Raw genomic sequence first — 14,298 nt, 5'->3', positions numbered from 1 at the left:
GGCTGGGCACCTGAGAGATTGCGCTATATTACTAGGAGCACTGAGCTATGATGAAAAATGCATTACAAAAACAGATGCATTCAGTTTTTCAGGGACCTGAGCATGGTGGAAAAGGATCATGCTTCCAGACTCAGGCACCAAAAAGCTGGAATATGATCTGGCTCATCATGTCCTAATTTATTATAAATATTTCTTTATGTAGATTCCTTACATTATACATGGTTTTAATTAAAAGGGACAACGTAGAATGTTCTACAAATTGGAAATAGGACACAGAACATCACCAAATCAACAGCACATTACAATGCAGGTCTATAGCTGATACAGTATTTCATATATTCTTGTTTGCAAAGGTTTAACACAGCTTTAAAAATACAAGACAGAGTTTATAGAATTTATATTAATTATATAGAGTTTGTGTTAATTATAAACACCGTGCTTTTAAAACATTGGTGAATAACTTAAAATATTAAGACATAAGGCTCACTACCAATGGGGGAGAAATTAAGAGGCAAAGGAAAGAGAGAAAAGCTCTGTTCTGAGATGAGATTTAAAATGAGATAGAGAGTCAATGAGGCAGAGAAAAACATGAAGGGTCCAAACAAATGGCAAGCACTACAGGGGAGAGCCAAGAGTAGCCAGTTGGAAACTGGGGAATCCATGAAGAGGGAAGATACAAAAAACAATGTTTGAAAGAGAGAGAGAGACAATTCTGGAGCTGGTAGAGGGAATTTAGGAAAAGTTGAAGAATATGTGAAGTTCACTATGTAGATTGGTGTCAACAATTAGAATCCAACATAGTAATTAGGAAATCTGAATGTAAAAAGTAAATTGATAGGAAAGAATGGTACTTGGTGCTCTTCTGACATAAGAGAGCCATTTCTGTCTGAGACAAAAGAAACAAAGATGAAAGAAAATGATACAAAAGAGCACAAAGTGGACAGGCCAGAATCATGAAAAAATTGCCAAAAGATATGCACAACTGAGTATCTATACTGGGAAAGTAATCATGAGGTTATTAGTTTAAATCCAGTTCCTATCAGTAATATCAATATTATTCACAAACAATCCTTCAGTGCCCTGTGTAGACTGTGGGGGGGGGGGGGAGGCACCTGGGCATCTCAATCCAATTCTTTATATACATATCATAATAATCTACCACCACAACTGGCACTAAGAAATCAAGTACTGAGTAGAACTGAAGATTTAGAAGGACTAGTGAAAACTGATGGCTCTTATAGCCCCTAGCAAGTTAGGATGTATTGAAAGATATAGCTAATCCATATGTTCCCTAGAATAGGATTATGGAGCACACATTTTAATTCACAGTTGTAACAAGGTACGTTAAGATTTTTGCTCAGTTCAGGAAATCTGTGAAATATCTGGGAATCAGTCCATTTCATTTTCGTTAGTGAACATGTTCAGCCTAATTACATCAGTTTAGTCTAACCATAAAATTGAATTTCACTGAATTGATATCATCACAGAGCAAAAGGAATTGATTCTGCCATATGCTTTTGCAAACATAGTAGAGTCTAACCAAGGGTCCCAGGTGCTGCCTCTCCATGCATGAGAGAACAAGCAGTCATACAGAAGTTATTCACCACCACTTCCCCTTAGGTTTCAAGCCCCAGTGAACAAGACCACAATCATTTAAGAGCTGTTTGTTCTTCTAATTCTAAGGAGTATAAATATGGAGAAAGATTTTGCAGCCAATACTGCATCAGCACAAATCCCTAATTTTGCTGGGCAAGCAGTAACTGATACTCTGTATATTGGCAATTCATCTTTAGGGAAAAAGATTCCATAATTGAACCCTTTTCTGCTGATGTGTTAAAGAGCTGGGGTCAGACCTCCAGTTGGTATAAACCAGGCATAATTCCAACCTATTATAGCTTGATAAACCAGACATTGCATCCAAGGCTAAGGGGGATAATCAGCTGGACACAAGCATCCAGCACATTTAGGAGAATGAAGATTTCATTTTCCACTGAATAGAGCACCCAACACCCAGCAATCTCTGCTATGACTCCAGTAGCTACATAGCACCTAGCCTTAAAGAGCCTGGGGGCATACCCACTAAGCATTAAGGCTGTGCAAAACGGCACCGTTTCATTTTGTCTTCTGTTTTGACATTTCGACAGGACAGTGTTTCATTCAATTTTTGTTTAGTTTCGTTTTGAAGTGCTGTTCCATTTCATTTAGTCGAAACTGTTTCACTGTTTCAATGCTGTTTCAACTTTTCGCCCATAGGCTATAATGGGGAAGCATGAAACTGCCTATAACTTTGTCATTTCTTGGCAGATTTGGATGAAAACAGTACAGATGATAGCCCCTTCTGAGGCCATGAAGCCAGCCAAGCTCCAAGGAGATAGGTTCAGGGGTTTCTGGGAAACTGCACCTCAAGCTGCTGACAAACAAAACTCAAGTCACGTGTGTGTGTAAGGTGCAGTGGGGTGAAAACAACAGGCATGGTAACCCCTTCTGAGGCCATGAAGCCAGCCAAGCTCCAAGGAGATAGGTTCAGGGGTTTCTGGGAAACTGCACCTCAAGCTGCTGACAAGCAAAACTCATGATGTGCGTGCGTGCGTGCGTGAAGGCGCAACTGTTTTTCCATCTCTCCCACAGAGCACTGGGATTGGAAGGGATCTCAGGGAAGGATCACAGTCACTGACCAGATACACAATGTCAATATCAGAGCAAGCAAGCCCACCTTCAAAACTCAAAACGTTTAGAAACTTCTGAAACATTTCGACTACCCTCGTTTAATTTCGAGACTATTTCAAAGCCTTTTGTTTCATTTCAAATTGGCTGTTTTGAGGTCAAAACAAGTTGAAACAGCATCAAAAAGAAACACCCAGTGAAATTTCAAACAGCCCTACTGAGCATATTTCATCATACATGCCTAGGGGCCTGATGACAGCACATCCACCTGGTGGACAGTATTTAATACTACTGAAAGGACAGATACCAAATAAAAGATGCCCTCAAAAGTGAGCATGGTACATGTATATATATGTACCAGTCATATGAAATTCAACCTATTCTGGGGAACGGGGCTTGTGAAAACAAAGGATATATCATCTTGCATACTTGGAGACATGGCAGAGAAATAGCCCTTGGTTGTTCTGAGAGGCCTGGGGCATCTTTTCAGCAAGCATATTTCAGGGACAGAGGGAGGGTGCCAATCAGGCAGATCACCCGATGTGCATAGACAAGTAAATGGTGCCCGAGTAGTTTGTGGAATGCTTTGCAACATGATAGAGGGGTTTAGCAAGATTCTGAAAAATGACTTGACACTTACATAGATGATAAAAACAATAAGTAGGATGTAAAAGTAGATATAAATCTCTATGATCCAGGGCAAATGCTGCCGTACATTGATGGGGGTTCTGAAGAAACTCCTCTGAGGGTCAATTATTCTTCTCTTCAGCTGTCTATTTATGTGGAGTCAAAGGCTTTTGTGAAGTCAAAAAAGGCCATGTAGAGAGGTTTTTGTTGTTCCTGGCAAGCTGTGAAGATCATGTCAGTTGTGTCTCTTGATGCCCTAAACCCACACAGATTCCAGGAGGAGCTCCTTAGCGAATGGAAGGAAACAATTCAGGAAGGTTCTCACAATGATTTTTCCTGTGGTGGACAGCAAGGCAACCCCTCTGTAATTTCCACAGTCAGACTTGTCGCCTTTCTTGAAAATTGTCACAGTCATGGTATCCCTCAGGTCATCTGGGATTTCCTCATCATTCCAGATCCTTAAGATGAGAGCATGGAACTGTGATGTGAGCTCCTCTCCCCCCTGGCTTGAAGATTTCTCTCAACCAAGAAGTGCTGTGAAGGATCCTTCTGAAGTATGGATGCACACCGAAATTCATCACGATTCTTTGCCTGCTCTGACAGTATGCAAGTGGTGATTCTTATTAATGGATCTATCACAGATCCTTTTGAGGTTAAGACAGGAGTTAATCAAGGCTGTCTCATTGCTCCAAGATTCTTCTCCGTATTCCTTACCGCAATGCTACATCTGACCACGAACAAGATTCCAGTCAGAGTGGAGCTAAACTACAAAATGGGTAGCAAGCTATTTAATCTCAGCCTACTCCAAGCCAAAACCAAGACCACCCCAGTCTCAATCATAGAGCTTCAATATGCTGATGATACTGCAGTCTGTGCTCACTCAGAAGCAGACATTCAGGCAATTGTCGACGTCATTACCAAGGCATATAAGAAACTAGGATTGATGGTTCACATTCAGAAGACTAAGGTCCTCCATCAACAAGCTGTTAATGAGCAGTGTCCAGCTCCAGTAATTCAGATTCACAGTGAGACTCTGAAGAAGGTTGAGTATTTCCCGTACCTCAGAAGCTGTCTCTCACAGAAGGCTGACATTGACAAAGAAATCCAATATCATGTCACATGTACAAGTGCAGCTTTCAAACACCTGAGGAAACGTGTTCTAAGATCACAACATCAGATCCAAAACCAAGCTCATGATACATCAAGCAGCTGTTATCCCCACCTTACTGTGTGGAGCTGATACATGGACAACGGACAACATACAGGAGACACCTCATGTCATTGGATAAGTACCCTCAACACTGCCTATAGAAGATCTTTCAAATCCAGTGGGAAGATAAACACACTAACAGGAGTGACCTCTTGCAAGCAAACACCAGAAGCATTGAGGTGATGAACATCCAACATCAACTTTGTTGGGTCAGCCACATCATCTGGATGTCCAACTCCAGACTCTGAAGCAAGTTTTATTCTCCCAGCTCAGTCAAGGCGTACACTAAAGAAGGGAGCAGAGAAAGCACTCTAAGGATGTAATCAAGACCAACTTGAAAAAATGCAACATTGACATCAACTCATGGGAGACTACCACCTAGGACCACCCCAAATGGAGGAAGGGTCTGCTGCAAGAATCTCAGTACATTGAAATCTCACAATGAAAACAGGAGATGAAAAAGCAGGAGTGGTAGAAACAGCATGTCACGGATCAAATCAAGAATCAACCACCCTGCACAGAAACGCATGCTCAAGTTGCAACAGAGTTTGTCAATCCCACATTGGCCTCATCAGCCATATTCAGACCCAGCTAGGACAATCATGGAAGATAATAATCCTCAAATGCGAGGGATTGCCAGAGATTTATGTGGAGGTTTTGTGCCATCCTCTGAAGCACCTGGTATTAGCTAAGTGATATTGGCCTACCTGGACCAGTGGCCAAAGGTGGTTTGGTAATTCCAGAATAAATACCCAGAGCTTAAATGGCCCCAGTACACTCAGCAGTAATACAAGATAACTAATGAAGATTTCTCTGCCCAGTGTATCAGAGACATTTCAGTGACACTGAAAGATCCAACAACTTCCTACTGACATAGTATCAGGACAGCACAAGCATTATCCTAATATCAACTGCAGAGGAAAGGGGCAGAACGACTCATTAACTATACAAATCATGTGTTATTGTTTCTGTGTTAATTGTTTCCACAATATACTGACAGGTATCCTAGACCAGCAGGTGAAGGAGGATAGGCAATACACCAGACTCGGACAAGTCCTGTATTTGCTATACAAAAAGCTTTTGCTGAGTAATTGTCCTCCCACGGTCTAATTGCCAACCTCTTGCTCTGCAGAGGATTTTTCTCTGTTGTATGCTGACTGAGAAAGAGTTCTGTGATCTGCAGGGGGAGGGGCTTTTCTCTTCAATCCCAGCTCCCCAGCAAGAAGTCCTTCAATTTAGCATGAGGAGGTTGCTACAATCAAGAAGCCAGGCAGGGAAAGTGCACTTATGCCTCATGCTGAAACAGGAAATTGTCGTCCTCTGTTTTTTAATAGGATAGTTCTCCAACTGTTCCATGATTACTGAGGACAATAAGGGCAGTGGGATGCTTGGAATGCTTTGGTTTGGCTTTGAGTTTTTTTTTCCTTTTTCCTGGCATGCTGAAAACACAGACCAATTCCCCATTAGGAGCTTATCCTCGTTGCATTTAAAAGGAAGGACGTGATTGGATTGTTAGATTTAATCCAGAAATATTCTGTGAAGCTGGTTCTCCTTCAAATCCTCATGCTCCTGGGAGGGACTTCAAAGAATTAGTTTTCTCTTCTACTTTTTGACTGAATGCATACATTTCAAGATATAACAACATAACCCTGTCCCTTTTCCTATATCCAGAAGATGTACAGAGGAAGTGGATTGGTAGTCCTAAATGAGGGAAGAGGAGGCAACTCCAGCATTTGTAGGGAGTGGAGGGCAATAAGGTAATGTAAGAAGGAAGCATAGGGACTAGCAGTCCATATTAGGAGGTTAGGGTTGGGTAAGAAGCTTTTCTGACTTATAAACTGAGATAACCAAAAGTATCAGATCATCTTTAGCTGTTATATGAATGATGGGTAGATACAAGGCCATCTTTTGCTAGTATTTTGAGGTAACTAGTTAAGGTTTGCGGGGAGCGGTTCTAACTTGTATTGAGAAAGCTAGATGATGGTATAGAATCTGAGTATAGACTGGTTCTATACCCCTAACTTAGAATTTTCTATTTGAATTCTAATGCCAGAATTTTCAAAAAGTTTCCAAGAGTTCAAGTGGTCTAGTACACAACCCAAATGGGAATAAGCACCTTTTCGGCTATGGAATTTTCAGAGAGACATGATTATTCATACCCAAATGCTCAGCTCCAAGACCTGGCCAAAGGAATGGTCACCCTATTGGAATATTCAGACATACTTGATACTCCAGAAAACCTTGAGTTGTGTCAGGGTCATTTTATGTGTCAGAAAATGCATGTTAACTTACATAACTTGCCCCCTTTCCTCCTCCCAGACTGTTGTTGGTCACTCCTGTTACTTCACATGTGAATACTGCATTCCTAAGTTAATAAAAAATACCCAAACATTCAATACAGTCAGTCAGTCAGGCCCCAGTTGGTGCAGCCTTGGGCATCTTTGACGTAGCAATACCTTTCCTCCATTATTCCTAGGTTTCTGCAATCTCTGGACAACCCCTCACTCAATACAGTAGGGGTCTGAAAAAGAAAGATGAGAGGTAGGTAGAGGAGGACATAGCTACCATTTGGTACATGGCTGGTTGTGATGACAGGTCAGGAGGTGGATGCCAGGACAGTGATATGGCCTTCTACACTATTTCATAAGTTAGTGTGCCACACTAATCGCCATAATATCTGATAGGGGTGTGGGAAATGGGCCCTAGTCCATTTGGATTTGGCCCAAATTGGGGACAGTGATTCGATTCATCACTGAATTGATCCCTGATTTGATTCAGCCAAATCCAAATCTGAAAATTTGATGCTGATTTGGAGAATCAGCGATTTGGCCATAGGCACAACTTTAAATGTTTCTTCTACGTATGTTGAGGTACCAGGCACAGCTTGTGAATGCTGCAATGGTGGGGCAGATGGAGTATGGTAAAATCATTCACAACCATCACTTTTTTGTATAATGGTAGCATGTAATGTACTATGTAATGTACCACAGAGCTTGTGCCCCCATTTCACTCACAAGTATAGACTCTCCAGGGTTGGCATAGTAGTTCAAGGGAACACCTAGAGGGGGTTGGATAAAAAGTCAATGACTACACATTTTTCACTAGCACAAAGTCCCTTTTAAAATAAACAGAGAGGAAAAAATCTGGCTAGTCTTGGGTTTTATCTTTTAGCAACTTCCACACATCTTCATGGATGGAATAGTCATTGTCCAAAGAACCATCAAAGGCTTCTTTAAGCTGAAGTACTGACAACCTTTTGAAGGAAGACAGCTGCCTTTACCTTGAATCCAAGAAGAAACTAAAACAGAATTTGGTAGCAATCCTTGTGAATTCTGAATGGATTAGACAAAACATTTATATTCTCTCCAGACTCCTTCACGTTCAGTATTCCTGCATACCATGCACACTGTTTTTTTAAGTCAAATGTTCATAAAGGTTCAGCTCCCAAAATCAGCTCTGATAGGCATTTGGGTACTCTGATGATGAGTTAATTTAGATGATAGATAACATTTTGCTTTCCTGAAATCTCATGTTTAGGAGAACAGGTTATGAGACTAGAGACTTCAGGATATGGGAGAATTTTGTTGCTAATCTTACTTTTCAGTTTATACTCTTCTCCCTTACTTTCAATTATTTCTACAAACAGTGAAAAGGAATCATTGTCAATATGCTCCTGTTTTCTGAATGAACAATGGGGCAGAGGGTATTACAATATTAAAATATACTTGCACGTCATAGAAATTTTAAGCAGATTCAAATTGCTCCTTAGTACAGCTATTTCTTGGGGCGGGGGGGGAAGTGACATTTGGGCCTCTCAACATCAGTAACGTGGGATTAATCAGTAACATTATGTTTCCTAGACTTTACTAAATGGAAAAATTAAATACAAGTGTGAACAGAGTACGTTATATATGTATGTATTAAGCATGAATATAAAGTTTAAATTATTTGTATCACAACCCAGATGTGAAAGTCTTTACTTACTTGTCTACAGTTCATAGGGTCTCTTTCTCTCTTGCAGCTTCTTAGCCTGCTTTACCTCAGCCAACATCAATGAGACAGCTGAAGCTTTAGTCACAGTTTTCAAGATTTGCATTCAGAAGAACTAATAATACTTAGTATATACACAACATCGCCCTCTAAGTTATTAACTAACTAATCCCCACAACACCCCAGTGAGTTGGGTAGCATTGTTGCTCTCATTACAAAGGCACCAAATGGTAGCTCCATAGTTAAGAGTTGTGTTAATTCTTGCTTTGAAAGGAAATTGTAACTTCTTTTATTTTTCAAACAGACAGAGTTGCAATATTTGGTCTTTAAATAAAAAAAATATTTGGGGGGAATTTAGAAATACATTTATTGCTTAGTCCTGGAGGTAGAAATAGTTCTAAATGGTTATTCTGAGGGGAGCAGGAAGAAGAATACAACCTTTTGATTCCTGCCTCTAATAAATAACCAGATTTTGAGAAATAAGAATTCATCTGGTGGCAGATTTAAACTCACAGTAGCATAGGTCTGTTTTTTTAAGTCAACAGTTCTCAACCTTTTGCACCTTATGTCCCACCAACCATTTTATCAAAAAACCCTGGTCCCATGATGATAAAAACAAAACCCCACAAAATTGCACTGTTCAAGATATCTGTTGATTCATCTATTTGAAGTGCAAACAACTGATTTTTTTCAATCGGGCAATGAGTTGAAGTCCTACCTACATGACCTCTGAGTCCCACCAGTGGGACATGACCCACTGGTTGAGAAACACTGTTTTAAGGTATCATTAGGAAAGATTATTTATATTTTTTTCCAGCCATTCTTAGGTAAGTCACTTGGCCTCTCTGGGCCAAAATGTGGAAGATGGAGATGACAAAAATTACCTTTTTTTGTACAGTGTTCTAAGATATATGGAGGAAAGGCATTATATAAGCACAGAGTATTATTATCAGCTTCAGTTTATGCCACAGACTATCAGATATTGTATTATTGTAGAGGGACCCAGGCTGAGCGGCTACACTGGGATGGGGCCCGCATGCCATGCACTCAGCACGTATCTCACTCTCTTGTTTTACTACCTCAACTGCCATGGCTTGCTGTAACTGAAAAGATATAATCAGGAGGTGGTACCTGAGTGAAGAGAGTTGGCTGCAATTGGCATTAGTCTAGACGTCTGTGGATCTTCTGTGGGGCTCCACCTTCCCTACCCCCCATCCCTTTCCTCTCTGCTCTTCTTTGTTGGTGCTTGGTACGGATGCCTGGCCACGCCAGGCTTGTGGCCATGTCACTCAGACTGGAAGAATCAGTGACAGAAAAGGACTGCATTTCCTGAAGTCAGCCCATTTCAGCTGTGCCCTCCAGACTCACTGGGGTGTTGTGGAGATTAGTTAGTTAATAACTTAGGGGGTGATGCTGCAGTTCCATGGTCAGCAGGGTTTGAACTACATAAAATAAACAAATAAACTAATATAACTCAAATGGATGCGTCTGTGCCTGCTTTCAGCCTTCCCTTGGCCTGACAGGGTATCTCAGACACCTTTCCTCAGGCAGCCCAGCTCTTTGGGTCTTGCCCTTTATCTGGGCTAAGGTTGAATGGCCAGGTCCATCCCGAGCCAAACCTTTTAGGTAACATGGGGCAGGGATATCACGAACCCCAGAGCAGCCCCCAAAGGTACCTGACCTTCCACAGTCGAGTGTTAGTCAGGATTTTGTCCGGAGAGCTGGAGTGGTTCTAGTCCTTGGCTCCCAGTCTTCTGTCTCCAGGAAGGAACCTTATAGGCAGTCTGGCCTGTGTCAGCATTCCCCATCACCTGGGGTTGATGCAGCATTTCAGAAGAAGTTCCGGGTTGGTCTGAGCGAACCCTATCCCTAGCTTACCCCCACGTGCCCCGCTGTGGCTGGCAGGTGCTAAGAGCTGCAGATGAGCACATTATCCCCTGAACCTGCCATCTCCTGGGGGCACTTTTTGTGCCTGCCACTGGCCTTCTTCTCTGGCCACCACCTGTGCCCCCATGGGGGTGGGGTTCTGACCCTTGCCCAAGCCTAGGAACGGGGCCTGAGGGGATTCTTTTGCATGCTGGTTGCCTGTTCAGCAGTGTAGCAGAGCATGCCATCAGCACGTGGGTTCCCCTTTCCTCTGTGAGCCCAGCTGGGAATCTGCTGCCTGAGGAGCCTACTCATGACCATTGTCCCAGGGAGGATAGGGCTTGGCCTGGCCCCTGCTACAATTATTCATCAGTGGATTAATATTGTTCCATGCCCTAACCTTGCTAAAACAAACAAGCATACTTAATTTTGCACACCGTACAGTTGAAGTTAAGCATTTGTGTAAGTGTTAGTAGGGGGTTCGGGCTTTAGACAGCAAAACTTTACACCTTGCATGTAAACAATGCAGAAAACTAGCATTGTTATAGGTCATAAGGCACTGGTTTTACTATATATCTTCTGCTGATCCCAGGAGATTTGTAGCAGAACTCTATTATTGTGCCCCTTTGAAGTCATCAGCTTGGTGAAAACTGCAGGCCCTGCCCTGTTGGAAAAACACTTTATTTTTTCATAAATCAATTTAATGATAACCTTAACCTGATTTATATTCACATGCAAAAAGCCAGAAATGCACAGATTAACATTTTAAAAACACTCTAAGACCCTTAAATGAAAGGTACTATAAATATGCAAAATATTACATTAGAAAACATGAGAATTATATAGATGTCTTATTGAAATAAGAGATGGGCGAACAGAATTGGTTAAAAATAGTTCTCTCTGATATTTGCTCAAGACTTGAACTAAGATGTTTAACTCTCTGAAGTTTATAAAACATTGAGCATGTTTCCAAAATTCTTAGTCTTTACCATACTTTGATTCTAACTGTCAGCTGAGAAAAAAACATCTAAAGTAGATGATTCTCATTCAATGTGCTGTGGCAGCCTGGGATGCCTTGAGATCCTGTCAAGGGTGTTGTAGGGTGATGCACAACAATAGCAGTGTTAGGTGTGCAAACATGTTACACAAGATAAACCCGGAGATTTCAAATAGGAATCCATAGTGTTAAAAACAAAAACATTATGATCTCTTGTGGTCTGTTGTAGACCTGTGGAGTTCTTTGCAAAAGAAAATCTGCTCTGTTATTTTTCTGTAATCAAGAAACAAGTGAAAACTACAACCGGGCACTTTCCAAGGGGTGTTTTGAACCTACTGAGGGATGTCTTGAGTTTTAAGGATCACTGATGTACAGAAAAAGAGAATCACTGATGTCACAGTATTTCTGGCCAATTATAGGGGCAGACTGATGTAAACTCTCTCTTACTGAATAGTATCTTATACCATGAGTACTTACACTGCACCATGAGTATTTACACTGGAGTTATAATGCACAGCCAGGAGCTGAACTACGCCTTTTTCACATGATATTTCTACTCAGATTTCCATTGAATACTCAAACACACTCAACATTTTCTCCCAATCTAGTCCAAACCTATACTACAAAAAATATAATGTAGCAGGGATGAGGTGCAAGAATTGTAATTTGCATTAGATGGGCACGCCTTCATTTCTAGCTAAGCACAGTTAGAAAAACATAGAAAACAGAGTTCATAAAAAAAAAAAAAATCAAAGAGCATTTATTCTTGATTGCTTAGGCATAAATGAGGACAAAATATAATCTTTAATTTAGATTTCTTTCTAATTTCAGGCACATTTTTAAGATGAGCATATGCCTCTCTCATCTGAACTACTGCCCTTTGCTCCTACTTGCTGATACCCCCACTACAGATGTTTGACAGCTTCAAGCAAGAATCTAAAATTTTGGCCACTGAGCAGAACAGATCTTCCAGCTTATCTGTGTTGAATGCCAAAAGGTGAACCATGCTCTTCAGCTAACATTTATGGAATGCCTTACTGTCATAGAATTCCACTCTAGTATTCTAATTGCTCACTTGTTAATGTAAAGAATTATTGTAATGACTGAAAGGGGACAAAATGATCATTTCCTAACTCTAGTCAATCTGAATTTAGCCAAAAGTAGTATATTACTTTTGGGGATTTCTTTAATTTAGGGGATTTCTTTAATTTTACAACCAATTATATTAAGTAACATTTGACCTTCACAAAATACTCAAATAGAACAGCAACTTAATCCCCAAATAGGGGATTCTTTGTGGGTTTTTTAGAAGAAAACCTTTATTCTATATAGTCTGCTGGTTACTGACAGTGGTGATGGCAATCCCTCAATATGAGGACAGTCTTTCAGTAAACAGGGGGGTCATGATTGAGTTTGTAGGAGGCCAATCCAAGATCCATATGTTTAACTACAAACATGCCAAATAGTTCCAGGAGGAAGGAGCAAGTCCTGGCAATGTTGGGTTACAGCGTTCCCTTTGGGTCTCTCATTTATCTCCCTCCATAGTGAGGTGAATTTGCCCAAAGTAATCAATACCTTGTCATATGTCATGTCACCATTGGGGTTGATTTAGTGCTCAAGTCTCTAAATATTAATGTTAATATCACATTTCTTCAGACTGCTTTTCAAGATGTCTTGAATCTCTTCTTTTGCTAACCTCTAGAGCAGCGACCATCAGTGAGATGGGAGTATAGGACCTGTTTTGGAAGCCAGTTGTCAAGCATCCTTATGATGTATCCTATCTAATGGAAGTGGTACTGTATAAACATGGCTTCAATACTGGTAGACTTTGCTTGAGCCATTATGCTGGCATTTGTTCTTCTGTTCTTCCAACTGATATGGAGGATTTTCCAAAGACATGGCTGATGCTAACTTTTCAAAGCTTTCATGTGTTTCTTATATGTCATCTAGATTTTATGCCCATACAGCAAGGTACAAATGACAACAGCCTGATAGACAAGATGTTTGGCTTGCATCCTGATGTCTTCATTATTGAAAACAGGATTACAGAGATGTCCAAAGACAGTGCTGGCATATTTTATCCAATCTTAAATATTGTCATCTATGTTTACTTTTTGAGAAGGTGGCTCCCAGGTAGGAGAAGTACCCAATATTCTCCAAGGATTACTTCTATAATTGTGACATGTGGAGAAATATCTGGTTGACTTAAAATGGTGTAACAGGGAACCCTAGCCCTGTTACCAGAAAGCAGGCTGCTCCTTTAAGACCAGAACTTTCCAGGCACAGCCTGCTGGCAGGTAGGGGTTAAAAGCTGAGCCCTGCCAGCTGGCCAGGTGATGGGAAGGGGGCAAGACAAAACTATAAAAACCCTGGGCTGAACTGGCCAAGGGGGCTCAGCTGCAGAAAGGGTGGACTCCTGATGACTCCCAGAGAAGCTGCGGCAGCCCCACAAGAAGGAGGACAGCAGACAGTCAGAAGCAGAAGCACAGAGCCATGGAAAATGTGAGCTGTAGAGGCCTCATTAGTACCACGGGGTGCAGTCATAAAGGGCCAAAGAGCCCAGTGCACTAGTGGGTGCACCTGTACAGGGCCAGGGGCCCAGAGCTGACTGTGGGAAGATAGGACTTTGAAGCTGTCACAACCCAAAGTTGTGGGTTTTTTTGTTTGAGTGTGCTTCGGCATCGCTAAATCATGTTCCCACCAAATTGCAGCTCTTTTGCACGGTGGAGTGTTCTGCTGCAACAGAGAACCTGCGTGCAGGAGCTTTTCCCACCAGTTCTGTAGTTTTCTTTGCATAGTGCATTTCTTTTGCATTATAGTAATGCGCGATGCAAGGAGTCCCTGCCATTTGTATTGGGATTCACGCCACATTATTGGCCAGTCTTAATGTAGGCACACGTGGCGGCTAGCTATTGGCTTGCTAGCCGTACAAAAGGCTTGGGTG

The 14,298-nt window shown here is 41.4% G+C and overlaps 1 long non-coding RNA gene across 1 annotated transcript in view; it reads right to left on the bottom strand.

Moving 5' to 3' along the window:
- Positions 1-9,860: 9,860 nt before the first annotated feature.
- LOC102375121 overlaps positions 9,861-14,298 on the bottom strand; it is a 51,705-nt gene continuing 47,267 nt past the window's right edge. Inside the window, exons 2-3 of the long non-coding RNA XR_323564.1 lie at positions 10,173-10,302; positions 9,861-9,933 (exon numbers count right to left, since the gene is read on the bottom strand). This is a non-coding gene — a long non-coding RNA (uncharacterized LOC102375121). The remainder of the gene's footprint in view (positions 9,934-10,172; positions 10,303-14,298) is intronic.

Source organism: Alligator sinensis, unplaced genomic scaffold (genome assembly GCF_000455745.1).
Source record: "Alligator sinensis unplaced genomic scaffold, ASM45574v1 scaffold768_5, whole genome shotgun sequence".
NCBI lineage: Eukaryota > Metazoa > Chordata > Crocodylia > Alligatoridae > Alligator > Alligator sinensis.
Note: the sequence above shows the minus strand (reverse complement) of the source record. Positions and strands in the feature narration are given on the sequence as shown.